The sequence below is a fragment of the Sciurus vulgaris genome, assembly GCF_902686455.1.
Source record: "Sciurus vulgaris genome assembly, chromosome: 2".
Classification (NCBI taxonomy): Eukaryota; Metazoa; Chordata; class Mammalia; order Rodentia; family Sciuridae; genus Sciurus; species Sciurus vulgaris.
In genome coordinates, this window is record NC_136462.1 from 112,096,262 (window position 1) to 112,115,185 (window position 18,924).

Consider the following 18,924-nt stretch of genomic DNA (forward strand, 5'->3'; position numbering starts at 1 on the left):
TCCATTATGATCTGATAGGACACAAAGCAGTATTTCTATTTTTTTGCATTTCCTAAGGGCTGTTTTGTGGCATAACATATGGTCTATTTTTGAGAAGGTTCCATGTGCTGCTGAGAAGAAAGTGAATCCACTCGTTGATGGATGGAATATTCTATATATGTCTGTTAAGTCTAAGTTATTGATTGTGTTATTGAGTTCTATGGTTTCTTTGTTTAGTTTTTGTTTGGAAGATCGATCCAATGGTGACAGTGGTGTGTTAAAGTCACCCAGAATTATTGTGTTGTGGTCTATGTGATTCCTGAAATTGAGAAGGATTTGTTTGATGTACATGGATGCACCATTGTTTGAGGCATAAATATTTACGATCATTATGTCTTCCTGATTTATGGTTCCCTTAAGCAGTATGAAATGGCCTTCTTTATCCCTTCTGACTAACTTTGGCTTGAAGTCCACTTTATCTGATATAAGGATGGAAACCCTCGCTTTTTACTGAGTCTGTGTATGTGGTAGGTTTTTTCCCATCCTTTCACCTTTAGTCTGTGGGTGTCTTTTTCTCTGAGATGAGTCTCTTGCAGGCAGCATATTGTTGGGTCTTTCTTTTTAATCAAATCTGCCAGTCTATGTCTTTTGATTGATGAGTTTAGGCCATTAACGTTCAGGGTTATTATTGAGAAATGATTTGCATTCCCAGTCATTTGGGCTTATTTTTGGTTTTTAACTTGACTTGGTTTCTCCTTTGAATGGTTTTTTCTTTAAGGTAGTTCCTCCCTTTGCTGACCTCCATTGTTGTTTTTCATTTCCTCCTCATGGAATATTTTGTTGAGAACATTCTGTAGTGCAGGCTTTCTATTTGTAAATTCTTTTAACTTTTGTTTATCATGGAAGGATTTTATTTCATCTTCAAATCTGAAGGTTAGTTTTGCTGGGTATAGGATTCTTGGTTGGCAACCATGTCCTTTCAGAGCTTGAAATATATTGTTCCAGGCCCTTCTAGCTTTTAGTGTCTGGGTTGAGAAATCTGCAGCTATCCGTATTAGTTTCCCCCTATATGTAATCTGATGCTTCTCTCTCGCAGCCTTCAAATCCTGTCTTTATTTTGTATGTTAGACATTTTCATTATAATGTGACTTGGTATGGATCTGTTATGATTTTGTGCATTTGGTGTTCTGTTAACCTCTTGTATTTGATTTTTCATTTCATTCCTCAGGTTTGGGAAATTTTCTGATGGTATTTCATTGAATAGGTTGTTCATTCCTTTGGTTTGCATCTCTGTGCCTTCCTCAATCCTAATAATTCTTAAATTTGGTCTTATCATGATGTCCCATAGTCCTTGGAGATTCTGTTCATGATTTCTTACCATCTTCTCTGTTTGGGCAACTTTATTTTCAAGATTAAATATTTTGTCTTCATTGTCTGAGGTTCTGTCTTCCAATTGGTCTAGTCTGTTGGTGATGCTTTCCATTGAGTTTTTTATTTGGTTTACTGTTTCCTTCATTTCAAGGATTTCGGGGTTTTTTTTTTTTTTTTTTTTTTTTTTTTTTTTTTTTTAAGAATCTCTTATTTCATTGTTGAAAATGATCTTTTGCTTCCTGCGGTTGCTCTTTCAACTGCTTATTGGTATGATCATTCATTGCCTGCATTTGCTTTCTTTCTTATTTCATCCTTTACTTCACAAATCATTTTAATTTTGTATAATCTGAAGTTCTTTTCTGACATTTTTTTTACCATACTGTCACTGGATTCTGTTAATATAGAATCTAGGTTTGTTTGGATCATTTTCTTCCCTGTTTTTTCATGTTGTTCATGTATCTTCCCCTCTAGTAGTGCAGATCTGGGGTATTGCAGATTTCTCCCTGTAGGCTTAGTGACCCTACAGTTTTCCAAAACCTTTTCTTTAAGGGGGAGATCAATATTAGCAGTGCCCAGTTCAGATAGTGTGCAACCCGAAATGAAATAGGCCCTATGAGGACATTAGCAATATTGTCATAATAAACAGAATGAGTTCAGTTATTATCTTCAGTGTAACAAATAGATTTGCAATAAGGTCTGCAGTTTCTAATGGAGGACAGAGAGGATGCGGAGCGTGTAGGATGTAGCTGTTAGTGGGATAAGAAAAGAATATATAGAAGTTCTAGATCATAGAAAGACTGAGAGTATAATCAAAAGAAGTTGGTTGTTAGCATGGGAAAAGGGAGAAGGAAACTCTGAGGAAACAGGTAAACAAAAGGAAAAGAGAGCGAGAAAAGTACAGAAATAAAAACTTAAAATTTTTCAATAAGGAGAAAAAAGAAAATCTACACTACAACAGTCAGATAGTATTCAACCTCCCAGTCTTCAGTAGTCTGATATATGAGAGGTACCTGACAATGAGCTTCAAGTCTCCAGTAGGCGTCTCATGATGGGATTTTCCTCACCTAAAGATGGGAGATAAAACTTCCAGGATTATCCAAGATGGCCGCTCTGGCTTCCAAATGTGTTGGCAAATGTGGAGCTGCAGCTCAGGGTGTAGGCATGGTTGGCTGGAGGTCCTGGAGGCGGGGTGCGGTTGGTCGGCCAGGGGGCCTGGAAGTGGAGTGTTGTTGGTTTGGTTGCGGGATCCTGGAGGCTGGGTGCAGTCATTCTGTCTGGTGGTCCTGATGGTAGGGCGCAGTTGGTCTCGGGGTCCTGGTGGCAAGGAGCAGTCAGTTGATGTGAGGGCCCCGGAGGCAGGGCATGATCGGTTAGGCTGAAGGATTCCAGAGATGGGGCTCAGTCAGTCCGGCCAGGGGTTCCTACAATTCCTGGTTGTTGTCTCAAAATGGCAGCAATCACGTGTAACCAAACCTGCAGGTACTGTGACAATAAACTTCCAGGCATCAGCAGGCAGCTGGTACTCCACTGTTGGTCTGTGGTCAGTCTGCTGACTGCTGTGGGATGATCAGGAAGTTAACCTCGGGCAGCGGGTGATGGGTAAGTGAAAGGTAGGCGATGGACAGGCAAAAGGCAGGCAAATGGCAGATGGTAGGCGCCAGACAGTGAGCAATCTGCACTCAAAAAGTAGTCGATATACTGGCAGACTGCAGGTGATCACAGTAGACAAATGGGATAAACAGCAGGGGATCGATAAGTTGCAAAAACTGCCTCATCAAGAAATAGATATCCTCTGCTTGAATCCTGAGTTATGGAGCAACAAGGAACACAGCCTCCCTCTAGTCCTCCATCTTGAATCTCCTCCTTTTATATCTTGACACCAGTTTTGGTTTTCCTTCCTTCCTCCCTCCATCCCTCCCTTCCTTTTTTTTTAGTACTGGGAATTGAACCTACATCCTCCACCCCTTTTTATTTTTTATCTTGAGACAGAGTTTCACTAAGTTGCTAAGGCTGGTCTTGAACTTGTGATCCTCATGCCTCAGCCTCCCACGTCACTAGGATTATAGGTGTTTGTCACCTCGCCTGGCCTTAGTTTATTTCTTTGTTACTGAATGGGTTCTGGAACCAGGTTGCCTAACTGAATTCTAGCTTCCTCATTTGGTGGCTGTGTGAATTTGACCGAGTTAGTCACTACATTAGTCATCTTTCCATCACTATAACAAATACCTGAGATAATCACCTTATCAAGATTTATTTTGGCTCATGATTCTATAGATTTCAGGCTATGACTGGTTGGGCCCCATTGCTTTTGTCCTTGTGGTGAGACAGGAAATTTATGACAGAGTAAACCTGCTCAACTCATGGTTGGGAAGCAAAAGAGAAGATAATAAAGTACCACAATCCCCTCTGAATGCAGGCCCCCAGTGACCTGAAGACCTCCCTCCAGGCCTCATGTCTTATAGTTTCCACCACCTCCCAATAGTTCCAAGCTGGGAACCATACCTTCAATAGTTACCCACCCACTCTAGCCTTAGTACATTCATCTTTAAAAATTGATACTAGGGCTTGAGTTGTAGCTCAGAGGTAGAGCCCTTGCCTAGCATGGGTGAGGCATTGCGTTTGATCCTCAGCACCACATGTAAAATAAATTAAAGGTTAAATTCTTAAAAAAAAAAAAATTGATACTAAAGTGGGCTGGGGTTGTGGCTCAGTGGTACAGTGCTTGCCTGGCATGCCTAAGCACCACATACAAATTCTCAGCACCACATACAAATAAATAAAATAAAGGTCCATTGACAACTCAAAAAAATAGTAAAAAAAAATTTTTTTTAATTGATGCTAAAGTAGTTAACCCCCTGGGGGGGGGTTGTTTGTTTGTTTACTGAGGATTAAACTCAGGGATTCTTTATCACTGAGTTACACCCTAGTCTTTTTTTTTTTTTTGATCGTTTCACAAAGTTGTTGAAGCTGACCTTGAAGCTTGACCTCAGCCTCCTAAATCACTGGGATTACAAGCATTGCACCACTATGCTTGACCCGAAGGGTTGTTTTATGAAATACACATAAAATCTTTGAAAATTGCTCAGAACATGCACCACAAGCACTAAATTAAAGTTTGCTTTTATCATCATAATTATTATCAATTTCAGACTTCCTTGTGTTCTTCTACCTGGATTTAATTCTTTTTGGGGGGTTGGGGGGTACTAGGGATTGAACTCAGGGGCACTCAACCACTGAGCCACATCCCCAACCCAATTTTGTATTTTATTTAGAGACAGTGTCTCACTGAGTTACTTAGTGCCTCAGCCTTCTGAGCTGCTGGGATTACAGGTGTGTGTCACCATTCCTGGCCTGTATTTCCTTCTTTAACTGTTGTATTCCTTGTATTCTCTTCCCTACCTTGCTTTCTTTTTTTCTCTCCGTCTAGTATCCTTTGGCTATTTCACCAAAGCAAGATCATGGCTTCTATTATTTACTACTCTGTCTTTTATCCTTTTTCCAGTCCTATACATCCAGCTACCTACTTAAAACTTGTATCTAGGGTTTAGGTCTTGGTGGTAGAGTGCTTGCCTAGCAAGCATGAGACCCTGAGTTTGATTCCTAGCACCCTAAACTCACCACACACACACACACACACAGAGTTCATTTTTGTGATAATTTTCTGATTCTGTACTGCCAACAGTTTGTCATTGTTCTTGTGGCTTCTGTTGTTTTCTTGTGTTTCCTGTCTGACATAATAGCACCTAAACCTTGAAAGTCAGCCCAGATCTTTTCTTACCTCCTGAACATAGAGTCAGTCACTGAGTCTCTGAGTCTTATTTGATTCTACCTTTAACTTATTTCTTTCTTTCCATTACAACAACTTCTGTCTTGGTTGAAGTCGTTATATCTTTCTTGGACTGTTATAGCGGGCTCCTAACTGGTGTCCTTGCCATTTGATTAATCTCCTTTTAAAGTAATGTAAAAATTTAAAAAGCACATTCAATCATGTCATTTTCCTTCTTATAACTCCACAGTGACTTTCTTTACCATTACATGTAATCTCCTACCATTCTTTTTTTTTCTTCATGCCAAACTATTGTAGCTCCCTCTCAGGCCATATAATTGATATTTCATAAGACTAAAATAACCTAATTTTTCTTATCTTTCTGTTGAATTTATTCCTTAAGATTCAACTGAAGCAGGGCTCAGCTATAATCCCAGCTACTTAGGAGGCTGAGGCAGGAGGATTGCAAGTTATAGGCCAGTCTGGGCAACTTAGCCAGATCCTGTTTCAGACTAAAATAAAAAGGGCTGGGGATGTAGCCCAGTGGTTGATAGAGTGCTTGCCTAGCATGCATGACAGCCTGGATTCAATCCCTAGTACTGCAAAAAAATAAAAAGAAAAGAAATTGGTGAAATGTCACCTGCCATTCTCTCAGACAGACATAAGGGATTTTGCCTCTTTTGTACTTACCACTTCTGCATCTTTTATCACATTGCTTTAATTACTTGTTAACTTTGGTGGGGATACTGGGAATTGAACCTAGAGGTGCTCTACCACTGTACTACACTCCTAATCCACCACAAACCACTACTTGTTCATGTGTTTCCACTGACCTAGGGACAGTGGATTTTATTTTATTTAATAATCACTTACCATAATATACTGTACCACAGTAGTATTTAATGTTACAGAGTGAGGAAAGAAATTTAGAAAAAGAATGTTTATTAGGAACCAAATTTAGTTCTAAATCAAGACATGCTAAAATCTACCCCACTTCTTTTCCCTCAATAGAGTTGTTAGGTCGGGAGATTAGACTGCCTTGATTTTTGTCAGGGTAGTTCAAAGAGCCTTTTCTGATATTCTAAATGACATGTCAATGAAATGTGCAATGGATGGTGATACAGTTGGGTGATTTTATAGTGTGAAGAGTTATATTTAAAGAATATATAGATTACTAGATTTTTGTCAGCTAGGATGGAAGTAGTGTATCATTGCCTTTAGTCCAGTCTTGTTCAAAATTTTTTTTATAACTTCAGTGACTAAATTAGATGTGTGTAAACTTGTAGGTGATATAGTGGTCCTGACTTTGAGTTGTGACAGAAACCTGACCCAAGCTAGTATAAATCATCATAGAATTTATAGGTTCCCAGGCATAGAGTTTATTAGTTTTAAGTAAGGGATCAAATAATGTCATTGGTATTCTGACATTGCTCACCTCCCTGTTCTGCTTTCTCCTGAATAGGGAAGCTTTCTTCACATGTAAGGCAAAGTGGCCGCTGGCAGCTGCAGATTTGACTAGTCCTAGCTTCAGGTACCAAAGGAAAAAAGAATTTTTGTAGCCCGTGGAGAACCTATTTCGTGTAGTTAGGGTAGTTCTGGACCCACTCCTATGAGGGAGTGAGGTTGGGGGAATGGATTTTCCATACGAAAGAGATTCTTCTACCAGAAGAAAAGAAAGGGAAGGCATGATGAAAAGTCAAAACTGTATTACCTCAGCTCAAGCACTAAATGTCTGAATGAGAGATTCACAATGTCACAAGACACGATAAAGATGGAATTGAATTAGTAAGATATTTTTTATTACTATTATTATTAACTAATATTTATTGAAACTTTACCGTGTATAGCTGGACACTGTATACTAAGCATTTGGGGTTCACTTAATCACTGAAGTGACCTTATGAAATTTAGGTGCCTTTGATGTTTATACATACACACACACACACACACACACACACACTTTTTTTTTTTTTTCCAGTACTGATTGAACTTGGGGCACTCTACCACCCATTTACATCCCCAGCCCTTTTTATTTTGTTGTAATATAGAGTTGCTGAGGCTAGCCTTGAACTTGCAATTCTCTTACTGCAGCATGCTGAGTAACTGGGGTTATAAGAGTATGCCACTACACCTGGATCCAGTTCTTTTTTTTTTTTTTTTTTTTTTTTTAACTATTCACTTACTACAAGGTGGCATGGTGCTATACACTTGTAATTCCAGCAACTCAGAAGGCTGAGGCAGGAAGATCAGAAGTTCGAGGCCAGCCTCAGCAACTAAGTTCTAGGCCCAAACAAATTAGCAAGACCCTCTTATAAAATTTAAAAAAGGGGGGGGGGGGGCTGGAGATTGGGCTCAGTGTTTGATTGCCCCTGCATTTAATCTCTAGTACCAAAAAAAAAAAAACTACTTACTACTGAGTTGCTGAAATTTATTAATACCTACCCTGGAAACATGGGATGACTTAAAAAATCCTTAGTGTTTGGATCTTAGGGGTGGCTCTTTCCTATACCACTTTTGTTAATAATTTTCCCTACTTTCTTGTCTTTTTTTTCCTTACCCTTCCTTCTGTTCTACTCTGTTGTATTATATACTGTTTGCCTACTGAACACCACTGTCCCTCTTCCTACCTACCAGAATCCCAGTTCTGTTTAGGATTTAGGTGGGAATATGCTTCTGGAGTGCTGGTCTCTTCCCCATACCCGAATCATGAAATTTGATTGGTTCTCAAAATATGACCTTCAGACCCTGTGTATTCTTAAAACCTTTTTAGGTATATTTTGTTTGTTTATTTTCAGGGATTGAATCCAGGGGCTCTTTACCATGAGCCACATCCCCAGCCCTTTTTTACGTATTTATTTAGGTATAGGGTCTCACAGAGTTGCTTAGTCCCTCAGCCTCCCTCACCACAATGCTTGGCTCCTTTTTACGTGTTCTGCAAGGTCAAACTATTTTCATAATAATACTAGCACATTTTGACTGTTTCACACTGTTGACATCCATACTTCTGGTACAAAAGTAATAGTGTGTAAACAGATGGTATCTTGGCATGAATCAAGTCAGTGATGACAAATTGTTATCATACTTTTCACTATTTGTGCAAAGTGAAAGACAAAAAAATTAAGAACCAATTCCACTTTTAAATGTTCTCAATGATGTATTAAAATCTTATTAAATCTCACCTCTCAGGAGCTGAGGATATCTCACACAAGGCACAGGTTCAATTCCCAACATTAAAAAATTGTTTCTTGGGGCTGGGGAGATAGCTCAGTCGGTAGAGTGCTTGCCTTGTAAGCACAAGGCCCTGGGTTCGGTCCCCAGCACCCAAAAAAAAAAAAAAAAAAAAAAAATTTTTTTTTTTTTTCTTTTAACTTAGCCTTTGAAAGTATATGTCATTTTATGTTCCATGTGAAAAAATGGGAAGTACATGTCTCTGTGAAAAGCACTCATGTATTTTAGTTGCAAGCTGAACTGGCCCGTTTTTTCATGAAATGCCTTTTTTGTTGTTATTATTTGTTTTTGTTTTGTACTTGGAATTGAACCCAAGGATGCTTTACCACTGAGCTTCATTCTCAGCCCTTTTCACTTTTTATTTTTTTGTTTTGTTTTTGCGGTGCTGGGGATTGAACTCAGGGCACTCTAACCAACTGAGCTATATCCCCAGCCCCTCTTTTCACTTTTGAGACAGGGTCTCCCTAAGTTGCTAAGGCTGTACTCCAACTTGGGATTCTCTTGCCTCTGCCTCCCGAGCTGCTGGGAAAACAGGCATATACCACTGCATCTAGCATTCAATTTTTAAAAATCAATCATTTTATTTTAGATAATTATTATTGTAATAAATAAAACAAAGAGATCTTCTTTACCCTTTATCTATTTTTCTGGAAGTGGTAACATCTCGAAAAACAATAGTACAGTGTCAGAAACTGGAATGTTGATATTGATGCAGACCACCTATATAATGGAACAGCATTTCCCCTATTTGACACATAATTGTTCATATGCGTCTGTTTAGTGCCATGCAATTGTGTCATGGGTCAGTTTGTCAAAACAGATCAATCACCCTAAGGATCTCCAGTGTTTCATAACAACACTCACCTCACTTCTGTCTCCCCTTTTTTCCCCAACCTTAATCCCTGGTAACTACCAGTCTGTTTTTTGGCTCTCAACTTTTTTTTTTTTTTTCTTCCAGTGCTGGGGATGAAACCCAGGGCCTTGCACATTCTAAGTAAGCACTCTTATCACTGAGCCACACCCTGAGCATTATGTCTCTAATTTTGTCTTAACAAAATTAAGTTATTTTCAACCAGGTACAATGGTGTACACCAGTAATCCCGGTGGCCTGGGAGGTCAAGACAGGAGGATCACGAGTTCAAAGCCAGCTTCAGCAAAAAGTAGGGTACTAGGGCTGAGGATATAGCTTAGTTGGTAGAGTGCTTGCCTCAAAAGCGCAAGGCTCTGGGTTCAATCCCCAGCACCACAAAAAAAAAAAAAAAAGTAGGACACTAAGCAAATCGGTGAGACCCTGTCTCTAAATAAAATACAAAATAGGGCTGGAGATGTGGCTCAGTGGTTGAGTTCCACTGAGTTCAATCCCCGATACGCCCCCCCCACACACACAAAATTATTTTAAATAAATTTTCTGCTACTTACTAGAATCTTTTCATTTTAATTTTTAATTTTTATTTATCTATTTATTTTTTATTTTTGCAGTGCCGGGGATTGAACCCCAGGGCCTTATGCTTGACAGGCAAGCACTCTACCAACCGAGCTATATCCCCAGCCCAGTTTTTTTTTTATTTTTAGTTGTAGATGGGCATAAAACCTTTGTTTTGTTTATTTAGGATTTTTGTTTGTTTTGTTTTGTTTTTTGTTGTTCTACTATGGATCAAGCCCAATGTATCACCCCTGCTAGGCAAGTGCTATACCACTAAGCCACAACCTCAGCCCCTAATTTTAATTTCTAATGTGGTAAATACTAATAGATATAGTCTACATAAATATGAACTTTTTGAAAGTCTCAATTTTTTCCAGGCACTGTGGTGCACGCCTATAATCACAGCAGCCGGGGAGGCTGAGACAGAAGGATCAGAAGTTCAAGGATAGCCTCAGCAGTTTATCCAGACCCTCAGCAACTTAGTGAGACCCTATCTCAAAATAAAAAGCAAAAGGGTCTGGGGATGTAGCTCAGTGGTAAAGTGCCCTTCAATTCTCAGTACCAAAATAAATATAGTTCTCAATTTTTGAGAATTTAAAGGATTCCCAAGACAAACAGTTTGAGAACACCTGGCATAGAGCAGGAAGAATCATGTCATTTCTCCTTCTTGTGCTACAATAGAGGTTTCATTTTAGAATTTTCATGTTTTTTCATATGACCATCAATATGAATGATGATTAGGTTATATATACATATATATATACACATATATATGTATATATATGTATATATTTTTTTAAGTTGTAGGTGGACACAATACTACTTTTTTTTTTTTTTTTTTTTTTTTTTTTTTTTTTTTAATACGTGGTGCTCAGGATCAAACCCAGGGCCTCATGTGTCTAGGCAAGTGTGCTACCACTGAGCCACAACCCCAGCCCAGTGATGATTAGATTCTTTAGAATAGTTTGGTCCAGCCATCTATAGATTAAGTTGGCTTGTGGTAGAGTAGGAATCACTATGTAAAGTTTTTCTTCTGACATCTGTGATTCTAAATTATTCAAAAAAAGAATTTAGCTTTCTGTTGGGTTCACAATGTGGTTGGTGGATTTTTTTGTTTGTTTGCTTATCTATTTTTATATGTGGAGCTATAATAATATAGATAGATTTATTATGTAGTAGACTTTTTAGGAAATGGGAAAGTATTATGAAAGGAAATAAAAAGAGGTATGTTCAGGAGTGAAAGTAGTTACAGCCAAAGAATGAAGTTTGCTCAAGTTCTTTATTTTTAGGAACAGTACAGAAATGGAGGGATCATTAGCCTTCTGTGGTAAAAATACAGTCAGCTTTAGAGGTCCCTATCATCACTTGTCAGCTGCAAAGTTAATAGCTTCGCTGAAGGAAAATGTGAATTTTTTCCTAAGACTCAGTAAGGAGTCTTAGAGCAGAGGAGATACTTAATTCAGCAAAAAAAAACTTTGCCACAGTATTGGACGCTGCTGTGTGATTAGTCTTAGTCAGTGATTAGTCTTAGGCATTGATTTGCTTATGAGAAATTTTTTTGTTTTTGTTGAATTTCAAACATAATTTTATCCAGGAGCTGGAGTTATGGTTCAGTGGTAGAGTGCTCACCTTGTGCATGTGAAGCACTGGGTTCGAGCCTCAGCACCATATAAAATAAATAAATAAAAATAAAGGTGTCCACCTACAACTAAAAAAAAATATTAAAAAAAAATTTATCCATTCCCCCACACTGGGAATTTAAACAGGCTGGAATAGAATTATTTGATCTGCTATCTCCTTCTCCTTCTCTCTTTCCCTGGACCCTCTCTCTTTCCCTCAATAATGGAGATTGAAGCCAGGGACACGTTACCACTTAACCACATGCCCAGCCCTTTTTCTTTTTTGAGACAGGGTCTCACAAGTTGCTTAGAGCCTCACTAAGTTACTGGGGCTGGCCTTGAATTTATGATTCTCTTGCCTCAGCCTCTGGAATTGCTGGGATTATAGGTGTGCTCCACCACACCTGGCTGTGCTATTTCCTCCTTTTTACCAGAAGTGTTCTCTAGGCTCTAAGCCTGATACTATATAGGGATCACTACAGAACTCCCCAGTGGCAAGCCTGTAGTTCTCAGATTGTATATTCTTTGCACTTGGATCTTGTACACACCAGAATAGCCTTCACAGCTGACCTTGACCAGGTATGGGTTGGTAAAATTAAGTGCTAAAGTAATTCTGTGAATAGGACTAGGGTTGTGGCTCAGTGGTAGAGTGCTTGCCTAGCATGTGTGAGGCACTGGGTCCAATTCTCAGCACCACAGATAAATAAATGAATAAAATAAAAAGAAAAGTCTATCAACATCTAAAAATAATGTTTAAAAAAATAAAGTAATTCTGTGAATAATAGAACATGTAGCTTCAAAAATTATTGAAGTCTGGTTATAGTGCTCTACCGTGTACTCATCTATTTTGTTTTTTTTTTTTCTCCTTGCTTTTTTTTTACAACATGTTTTTCAATATAGCCTAAATGAAATATGGAAGTTCAGCAGACCTCCTTTTCTTTTCTTTTCTTTTTTAAAGGGAGAGACAGAATCTAAGTGTTTGCAAGGAGCTCATTTCTTCCATCAGTACTTGTGTTATTAGGATTTATTCAGGATATTCTGTTGGCATCTGACAAGAGCCTTATGGAAAGGAGAAGTTCAGATTTCTCCCTACATTCTCAATTTTGTAATTTCTACCTACCAACCTTTCAGAAGGAATTGCTAATTTTTCAGAATAAACAAATATAATCTTTAATTATTAAATGTAGTAAACATTTTGTTTCACAATTCCAGTCAACAAAGGCAGTTCAAACAATTAAGAATTTTTTTCCCTCTGTATTTTAGTTTGAGAGTCAGAAATAAACAACATAGGGGCTGGGCCTGTAGGTCAGTAGTAGAGCACATGTTTAGTGTGCACAAAACCTTGGGACACAAAACAAACAAAAATATGTAAATAAATAGGATTTTCAATTACTTCCTCCTTTTCTTTTTTAATAACCTACAATAAAAACTGTGAGAAAATGAAGTTTTAAATGTTTGTCTATGGATCAGTAAGTATTCATTTTAATTCATCTGTCTTGTGCACTTATATTATTATTAATATTACTAATTCACTGTAAAATCTTGAAGGACCTTTGGGATTATTGAAAAATGCTAAGTATAAGGAATCCCATGAAAACCACGCCGGACACGGGAAATCATGTAAGAGAGTTTATTAAGCAAACAGAGTGTCTCCCTGCAGGTTAAAAAAGAAAATGAGAGGAAAAGAAAGGGAACGAGAAAGGGTGCGTGCTAGAGAGAGTGGAAAGCAAGGAGGATAGAGAAAGAGAGTAGGAAAGAGAGAAGCATGAGAAAAGATGGCGGGGTAGCTACAGTGAAGCAGTTGAATTCTGCCAGACTAACGGGACCAATAACGGAGAAGGATACTTGCAAGCTGACTGATCAACCAATAGCTAGCTGGATGTTCACAGACTGACAATAGTTGGGAGGCACGGAAAATGGCTGCACCCAGGTCGCGGGGAGCAGCTTTGTACATTACATTCCTCCATTTCTGTTTTTATAAGAAAACCTTTTGTTCTCCAGTTCTTTCCAAAGCCTTCTCTCTCCTTCCTGCCTAAGTGACTGGGGTTGGTTTTGCAGGTGAGATGTAAAAAGTCTATTTTCTTTCCAGACTTCCAAAGGCAGGTGGTTTTCATGGACTTCATTTCTTCCATTTGACTGATCCCCTATTTCTACATTAACTGCCTCCCCAATTCTGGCTTCATTCACCTCTCTAATTTTAGGAACTCACTCATAGAGAACTTAAGAGCAGCTTCTTAGCTCCATTAGTGCCATTGGTTAGGCAGGGTCTCCTTGATGTGGTGGCTTCCCTTGAAAGCACCAGGGATGTCTCCCTTTTTCCTTGACCCTCCTCTGCAGCAGGTGCACTGAGTGGCTTTTCCTCTAGTGGCCTCCTCAATCTCCTTGATTAGGAGGTTGTGTGACCCAGAGTTGCAAATCTCCTTAGAGAAGCCTTCGTGTTCCTTGGGTTCAGGCTGACTTTGAGGGCAAGATCCAAATATGGACTTTTCTTGACCTCTGTATTTAATCTCAATCTCTAAGTTTGATCTTAACCATCAAGCAAGTCAGTCTCACCAGTCATAAAGTAAGAGTACTGGGCTTTAACTTCAATGTCTATGACTTTACAGTTATTTACCCCCTTTTACCTAATTGGGGTTTACATTATCTGTGCTATAGGTGATGGCTTACTATTCCATGTTAATTTATGGTGTTCGCTCTTGAAGCAGTACTTCTGCAAAATATTGATTAGGCAACAATTAGAGTTTACAAGGAAATACAAAATGGAATCACCAACAGTAAAACATTCAGTTTGTTCAATAGCTATCTTGAATTTTGGCTGAGTAATTCATTATATCCCCTGTTTGAGATCACAGTAATCTTTACAACAAACATCAAACTTTTGAACGCACAAACTTTTAAATGAGTTAAAGTCTGGCTTACTTTGGAGCCATTCTAGTGTGCAACAGGGTTGTGAGGCAGAGCCTTATCTCAGGTAAGGTGGGGCTTTTAGCTCTGTTCTCTGGAAATGCAGATCTAAAGAGTTATGTCAGCAATCTTTATATATGTATGTAAGCATTATTCTTTGTTTTCAGGAAAGTTACAGAAACTAGGACATTAACATAACTTTTTTCAGAGCTGCAAAATGCAATGTTAGGAGCTCTGTGTAGCTCTTAAGAAAGTCCACTGTTCAAAGTTACTGTAAGGTGGGCAGGAATCAGAGAAGGGAGCTGATGAAACACTGGTTATCTAGCAAAAGAATTCCTTCCTGCCCAAGAGCTGTGTGCCTGAGATCAATGTACTGCCACAGCAGTTAGGCATCTTGTGCCCCTGCACAGGAGCACTCCCAGGCACCAGGCATGCCACAGCCATGAGGTCATCAGAGACCCCAGTCTCAGTCACTGTTGTCCCATTTTTGCTACTGTGCATTACACTATTTCTTAAAAGTCATTTTAAGAAGTTTACATATATTGACTCCTGAGTCTATATGAACATCAGTTAACACAATTTAACATTATATCTAAAACATGAATTAAAGAAAGGCTGAGAGAGCTTTTAAGTTTCCTTTTGTGTGGCAAAGTGGTAAAATGCTTTCATGCTTAACCTTTAACTAATCAGGCTCTCAGTAACTTAGAAATACATTTAACAAATTTTATATATACCCTATTGATGACAGGTCCTATAAAGAACATTAAATGATGAGTTTCAAATTACCATTACAGACAAGTTTAATTAGGAGAATAGCAGCTTGATAAATTTTCTGCTTTAAATGTTTGTATAGCTGGAAAATATGAACACATTTAATATACAAAGAATAATTTTTTAAGTATGTTACTCCATGGAATAACTGTAAATTAATCAGATGTCTCTAACAAACATGTTTGAGTAATTCCATACATGTCAACTCTTAATTCACTCATCTTATTGTAAAACAACCAAGATATCAGACAAGTGTAAAAAAAAACAAGATATCAGACAAGTGAACCAACAGTATTTGCTCTCTCTTTCTTGTGGAAGAAAAGTCCTAGAAAAATTGATGTTTGACATTTTATAAACATCAACATTTAATGAGTTTGACCACCTAGAGACTTGTGAGTTAATTTTAAAGACATTTTGCTTCTATTAGTTTACCCAATTTAAATTGAAACTTTTAAATCACGTGAATTAAAAGTATTTGGATTCATTTTTTAAATTTTAATTTTTATGCGCGCTTATATTTAACACAAAAGTAAAGGCCTTGTAATGTTTATCTCCATTGCAATGTAACAGATGTTCAAAAATAACTCTAGAGTTGGGTAAAAAGAACTGATCAAAAATCATTAACCTAGGTATGTAGGATCAAAATTGTGAGCTCAAAAATATGGCATTTAAGAAAAAAGTCCTAGAAGAAAAATGATAATGGTCATTAATTATAGCATGAGAAAATGAGAAAGAGAGAAGAGGTGAAAGGGAGAGAAAAAGAATTCTGAGTTGCAGCCCAGAAGAAAAATTTTAAATGGGCACTTTTTCCCTTGGGTTTGAGACTGGTTTCCCACTGAGCATTCTGGTTTCCTCCATTTACATTTCAATGTAAGCCTTGCCGAGATCTGGATCTGAAAGGGGCTAAAATGTTCTAGCAGGGCCTTTTAACCCTTTTTCCTGGTTAGTAATCAATTCAGGCTTGGATGCAGAAAATTGTGAAACAATTATCTCCCACTGCTTGTGGGGAATGGGGCTGTTATATCATACTCCTTACTGGGACATGCCACTGATGGTTGGGCTGGTTACTCCCTCCATACCCGCATATGTGGGACCTCGCAGCAGGAGGACTAGGTGGGCTGGGCCGGGGAATAGAAGCAGAAACAGCTGATTCGAAGTTGGAGGAGGAGGAGGGATTAAGAGGGGGAGAAGAAGGAGGCATTTGAGTTTGCAGGAAGAGCCAAGAAGCAAGAAGGAAGAGACTTGAAGATAAGGAATCCCTTTCCATCTGCCTGCTTGCTCACAGAAGCTATGTGCCATTACACAAACGAATTTTGATGGCTTTAAGCTGGAGGTCCCAGGCGAAGGGTTCCCAGGGATGAATCTGCCAGATTGGAGGACCCAGGTCCCATGGTGGAGACTGAAACAGCCTAGTCTGTGGCCAGGGCGTACGTGACCATTTTGGATTGATTATCTATAGGGTACTGTGGCCAAATATAAACCGGGAGTCAGGCGAGGGGTTGAATCTGCCAGAATGGAGGACCCAGAACTCATGGTGGAGGCTGATACACTGAGTCTGTGGCCAGGGCATCCTGAGGCCAGAGTAGTCGACTGGAGATGAGAAGGTGGCACATAGATGGTGTCGTCACACAAACATCAATGTGGGGCCAAGCAAAAGCCAAGAAGAGTTGAGGACCTAATATCAGGGTTTTCGAGTACGATTGCACAAGCGTGAGATGAGCCTCAACCCTGAGAGAGAATCTCCACCATAAAATCAGGAATCCACCCGGCAGATAAGACCGACTATAGGGGCCAGCCGTAACTATAAAAGTTGTGGCTGGGGGTACCCCCACCCCTCAGTCACCTCGAGGGTCCTGAATAAATTGGCCTAGGGGAGCCGGCCTAGAGGACTCACCAATCTGAAGTTCGGGGCAGAATGGAAGGTGAGGCTGTGTCCAGGGGGCACTGGGGCTCAGATGGGGTTCCACTCGCTTAAGAGACAGTGGAAGGACCCATCCTGAGTCATGGCACCAATGTAAGGGATCCCATGGAAACCACGCCGGACACGGGAAATCACATAAGGGAGTTTATTAAGTAAACAGAGTGTCTCCCTGCAGGGTAAAAGAGAAAATGAGAGGAAAAGAAAGGGAACGAGAAAGGGCGCGCGCTTGAGAGAGTGGAAAGCAAGGAGGATAGAGAAAGTGAGTAGGAAAGAGAGAAGCATGAGAAAAGATGGCGGGGTAGCTACAGTAAAGCAGTTGAATTCTGCCAGGCTAACAGGGGACCAATAACGGAGAAGGATACTTGCAAGCTGACTGATCAACCAATAGCTAGCTGGATGTTCACAGACTGACAGTAGTTGGGAGGCAGGGAAAATGGCTGCACCGAAAGGTGGCGGGGGGGGGGGGGGGGGGGGGGAGCAGCTTTGTACATTACAATAAGATCTTTTTCTTTTTCACCAGTGCTGGGTATTGAATCCCAAACTTTGTGTACTCTAAGCATTCTAGTACCGGGCTACATCCCTAGCTGATAACGTCTTATTACTAGTTTATTTGATAACATTCTACTTCCTACAGTTTGTACTTTCTACACAATCTTATCTGGTACTTCAGAATAAATCTGAACATTCATCTTATCATTATCCCCAGTAATCTTTCTATTCTTGAGAAAAAGGGAGTTTCGTTGAGCTACCCCAGTTAATCAGTAAAATTAACTTCCTTTCTGCCTTTTGACTATGAACATGAAGATATCAGACTCACATTCTGAAAGGGGAGGAAAGAGTCTGTTCCAAATATCTATTTGTGTGTTTGGTTTTGCAATAATGTAGATTTAACCCAGGGGTGTTCTACCTCTGAGCTACATTTCCAGCTCTTTTTTATGTTTATTTTGATACAGGGTCTCCCTAAATTACTGAGGCTGCCCTCAAACTTGGGATCCTCTGCCTCAGCTTCTCAAGTCTCTGGGATTATAAACATGTGTCACCACACCTGACTGATCTTGGAACTGATTCAAAGTAACATTAAATAATTATCAGTGTTGACACTAAATGTATACCCTAAATTTTACTCAGGTAATGTAAGGAAGTAATTCCGTGGTTCCACATAGCAATACCTGAAGTTTACACACTAGTTATTGTAATTAAATTTAGTTGAGATCTCATTTTTTATTTTTACATCTTCATTGTCTTATATTTTTGGTTTAAATAATGATACTTATATGGCCAGTAAAACACTGGGATTAACAAGTGTATACCCAGCCCAAATATTTCTTTCTTTTGTTTTTTTTTTTTTGTTTTGTTTTGTTTTGTTTTGTTTCTGTTTTTGTTTTTCATTTTGTACCAGGTATTAAACCCAGGGACACTCAACCACTGAGCCACATCCCCAGCTTTTTTTATTTTTTATTTTGAGACAGAGTCTCGCTAAATTGCTGAGGCTGGCCTCAAACTTGTGATTCTTCTGCTCCAGAGTTGCTGGGATTACAGGCGTGAGCCACCACGCCCTCTCCTAAAATTACCTTGTATCCTTGAAGATTTTTCTCCATCACTGCCTCTCATGTATGGGAGTCAGTTGAAATCAGGGTATAATTACTTCTTGAAAGATTAATGGCTCTGGCTTTTCTTTATTCTTCTTAGTCTCTTTCTGTATCACCTGCCTATCTGTACTCAGATCCTAGTACTTTCTATAAAAGTAATACCTGAAGGTGAATTGAAAAGAAATATCATTAAAAGATAAAGGACTTGAACTTTTGGGAAATTCCAGAGGTGTTCTCTTGAAATTCTTTGCCTTTTATGAGGCTTTTGTTTGTTTTGTTGTTTACCTCCCTATTCAGCAGAGTCCCAGGAGGCATGGCATGGTGACACTTCTTAGCTTTTCAGAGACAGGGTA

General features: G+C 39.1%; 1 protein-coding gene across 11 annotated transcripts in view; it reads left to right on the forward strand.

Annotated features, from left to right (window-relative positions):
- Window positions 1-18,924, forward strand: part of ZNF609 (zinc finger protein 609) — a 225,949-nt gene that overhangs the window by 150,669 nt on the left and 56,356 nt on the right. The window lies entirely within an intron of this gene.